Genomic DNA, 4,497 nt, shown 5'->3' with positions numbered 1-4,497 from the left:
TGTATGGCAATGCATGAGAAAATTTATTTTTTTATTTTCACAGTAATATAATGTTACAGGAATCTATAATATTTCTATTCTGACAGAATTTAGATGATTGATATTTATCTGAATAATTGATGTTTATTTGAATAATTGATATAATTACATAAATTACTTTATTTGCTCTCTGTTGCATCATGTTCTTTTCCTTTGTAATTATAAGCATACAAATCTAGGGCTATTTTACTCTTGCATGTCTGTACTTTTCATATTGCCTTATTTAGAGATCCATGTTATGAATCAATTATTAGTTAGATTGTGTCCCTGAATATTGTCCTCGTGAAGTTTCATTTTTAAGTCACATTTCATCCTATTGGCTGAGAGTTTGCAATCTGAGCATAGATCACGAATAGAAAATACAAACTCAAACTCAGTTTATACTATTGTACATTCACAGCACAGATTACTTTTGCTAACCTATAAAGTCTGGAGCTTTCCTGCCACTGTAAAGTAGGTAATGAGTTCTTTAGGGTTATCCACTGCCTTCTAATATAGTTCAGTTCTGAAATCATCTCTTTGCAACATGAGGCCTCACAGTCAGCTGTTCTGTTTGGGACACGAGCTACACCCACTTCAGACTCCTGTCATAAGCCCTAGGTTACTTCACCTGTGATTCTAGTAAGGTTCAGATCAGATTCTCATAATCTTCTTTGGGGTTGTTATTATCTTATTATAAAGGATATTACAAGAAAATAAAGAAATGAGGTGTGGGGGTCACATGAGCACACAGGTGCATCTCCACACAACCTGCTCTCTCACAGAAATCCCAGAGCAAATTTGGCAGGGGTCAAAGCAGAGGCCAAAGCGGCAGCAACAGAGCCCAAAATAGAGGAAGAGAGCAACATGCTCTGCTTGCTGAGTAGCAGCGGAGCACCAGGTCCAAAGGCTCCTGCTTCAAGACGTACTCAGAATGAGACTAGGAAGGAGAAAAACAAAAAGAGGAGGTAATCGCTTTGAGTCATATGCCAATCCAACTAAAAGATACAGAGCCTCCATTACCAACATACCTTTTGGTGTGAAGTGTCAGTCCCTTAAAGACCTGATTAAAGGAAAACTTGGTGAGATAACATACATGGAGCTCTTAATGGACACTGAAGGAAAGTCAAGGGGATGTGAGGTTGTTGAATTCAAGATGGAAGAGAGTATGAAAAGAGCTGCTGAAGTTCTAAACAAGCATAGTCTGAGTGGATGACCACTGAAAATCAAAGATGATCTTGGTGAACACGCAAGCAGAGCAATGCAAAAGGTAATAGCTACAACTGGTGGGGTGGATATGGGACCAGGTGGCCCAGGAATGACTAATATCCCACTAGTACCCTAATAATCCTAACATCCTAAATGAGATTATCCATGCATTTGAGGCTGGAAGACTTGGAAGCAGAACACTTGTAACAAATCTGGATTATAAAACTGGCTTGAAGTAACTGAAGGAAGCATTTGGTATGGTTGGTGGGGTGGTCCAAGCAGACATTCTGGAATATAAAGATGGACAAAGTTGTGGAATAGGCACTATGACTTTTTGAATAATCCACTGAAGCTGGGTAAACTACATCAATATTTAACAGCCAGCTGCTGTTTGATAGACCAAGTCATGTCAAAATGAATGAGAAAGCCTTAACAAAGGGAGAAGTTTTACTTCCTGAATGCCCATAGTAGCTTCCCTATGGACTTGGTACTTCTGGAATGATGCTAGGACCTGGAGGGAAGCATATTGATGCCAACCACTTGAACAAAGGCTTTGGAATGTGAAATCTAGGGCCTGCAGGAATGGGAATGGAAGGCATAGGATTTGGAATAAATAAAATTGGAGGCATGGAAGGTCTTTTTGGTGGTGGCATTGAAAACATGGGGCAATTTGAATCTGGGATGAATACACACAAGAACAAATGAAATCCTAAGTAATGCACCAAAGAGAGGAGAGATCATTCATTGCAAAACAGGGAGGACATGGAGCTGAGAGGAAGTGTCCCTGGGATCAAGAGGATGGACCTTAGGCATTGTTTGCATTGGCAGTGCTGGCATGGAACGATTAGGCACAGGCCTAGGCCATGGCATGGATCAGGTGATATTGAGCATATGAGCCTGGTCTTGTACCACATGGGGTCAGTTGAGGGCATGGGCTCAGGCATTGAACACATGAACCCACTAGGTCTTGACCCCATGTCCTCCAGTACTGAGCACATGGGCCAGACCATGGAGCACATTGGCTCTGGTGTGGAACACATGGGTGCTGGCATCGGCTTTCCTGGAGCTCATGGCCGAGCTCACTGACCATGTAGGCCAAACCTTAGAATGTATGGGCCCTGCTATTAAGCGTATGGGCCTGAATATGGATCACATGGTGCCCACAGGTAGGGGTTGGCCTAGGGCACATAGGCCCTGTGATGGATCCTATGGCACCTGGCCTGGAGTACATAGACACCAACAACCTGGAGCATATGGGTCCTGAGAGCTTGGGAGCCAAGAGTCTTGAGCACATGGGCCTGGAGCAAATGGGTGTCAATAGTTTGAAGCATATGGGCCCTACTGTGGGCCTGGCATTGGGTGTTGGCATTGAGCTAATGGGCCTGGCCATGCGTGGCGCCAGGAGGTGCTAGCTTTGATCGAGCCTTTAAGATGGAGCAGAGCAACTTTGGAAGAAGCTTTGCAGGTTCCTTTGTGGGGTAAACTTACTGGCTACTCTAGGTGCATGGAGGTCATGCACCTGCAGTGGCCAGGAAGTCCTGCCAGATACTTGTGAGACATCTCCCATTTGATTTTATATGAAAATTGCTAAAGGGCAATTAAACAAATGTGAGCAGTGCTGTACTCCAACATCAAGATGGAGAACAAAAAGTCCAAAGGGTGCAGTGTGGCTAAGTCTGAGTCTCCCGAGGTGGCTGAGAGAGCCTACCAGATGATGAATGGCATGAAGCTGAGTGGCACAGAGATTGGTGTTCAAATCAATAGAAATACTTAAGCGGTTACCTTTTTATAACATCAACACCAGACCTCTGAATTTGTATTTTTTTCTTGTTAACCACTTTGTTAACTTGTTGGCTGGATGTATAAAGATGTTTAAAATATTCAGTTGCTTTTTGGGGGTAGTTAGAATTAATTTCTTAATGATTGTGGTTCCATTCCACTGTTTGCACTGAGACTGCAATGTATGCAACTTTTTGTAGTGGCATCTTGTTGACATTGAATATGACTTTGATAATAAATACCAGTTACTAAAAAAGTGAAATAAATACAAAATAAAAATATTTGAGGGCCAGGAACATGGGAAGCTGTGGGGGGCATAACTGTCCCCTGTAGGCATGACACCTTATGGAGCTTCCATGTATTCAGTTATCTAGAACTCTCTCAACTGTGTTATTTTAAAATTTTATGAAAACTTCTTACAGAGTCATGACCTAATGCTACTAGGTTGAGTGAGGTACATTACTTCTCGCTCCAGATTCTTCTTTTTCTCAATGTACAGCACTCCTTCTTCCAGGACCCTTTCTACAATAAGGTCTTGTGATCAAGATATGCCAGATTTTTTTCTGAGTAGCCACAGAACAGAGAAAAGGGAAAACTGAAGTTTTCACTCTTCAGCCTTCAGGTAGGAGTTATGAGCCAAGAGCTACAGGTAACAATCAAAATGCATATGCCACGATATCATCAATATATTTTGCTGTTACCAGCACATAATACCTTTGCTAGGTATAGTATTGGTGAACACTAGTCACTTTTTTTTCTAACTTGATTACTAAAAGCAAGTCAAGTACTATTTTTTCCAGGTACAAATGCTTATCTGTTTCCCAGACAAGATGTGCTTATCGTGATATGTAGATATAGGCAAATTATTCTTTGGGCCACCAGTTTACAAATAAGGACATGAAGACTTCTTATTAATTATGAAAACTTAGCCTTAGCTTAGGCTTGTCCCACTAGCTCTTATAACTTAAACTAACCCATTTATTTTAATCTATGTTTTGCCTCCTAGCTTTTTACCTTTCTTTCATTCCATGTGTCCCACTCCCTCTGGGTCTCATTGGCCTCTCCCTGTGCCTCTGTTATCTTTTCCTACTTCCTTTCTCTGCACAGAAGTCCTGCCTAGTTATTGGCCATTCAGCTTTTTATTATACCAATAACAGCAATACATTTTCACAAAGCGTTCAAATATCCCACAACATGTAAGTGTATCCCTTTTCCAAGCCTCTGTTGGGTGAACTTCTTAAGTGACAACTAACCCTAGAAACATCATTCTGCATCTTCAAAAGAAACCCAACATCTTTGTCATGGTCCCTGGGCTCTGGGCTCTTCAACTCCCCTCTCCCTGCTAGCTCTGCTGGACAGCTAAGAAACATGTGTATCTTCAACATGCCTGTATAATTCTTACTATTTTATTTCCACTGAAAGCAAGAAGGGTAGAGATATAATAATATACATGGTTGCATCATCTCAGGGACCAACTTTCTGGTGACATTT

General features: G+C 41.4%; 1 pseudogene; it reads left to right on the top strand.

The window, feature by feature from the left end:
* The first annotated feature begins 750 nt into the window (after window positions 1-750).
* LOC114702968 lies at window positions 751-4,260 on the top strand (annotated as a pseudogene).
* The last annotated feature ends 237 nt before the right edge of the window (window positions 4,261-4,497 follow it).

This window comes from Peromyscus leucopus, chromosome 4, assembly GCF_004664715.2.
Source record: "Peromyscus leucopus breed LL Stock chromosome 4, UCI_PerLeu_2.1, whole genome shotgun sequence".
Taxonomy (NCBI): Eukaryota; Metazoa; Chordata; class Mammalia; order Rodentia; family Cricetidae; genus Peromyscus; species Peromyscus leucopus.
The sequence above is the reverse complement of the archived record's forward strand: the minus strand, read 5'-3'. Positions and strand labels throughout refer to the sequence as shown.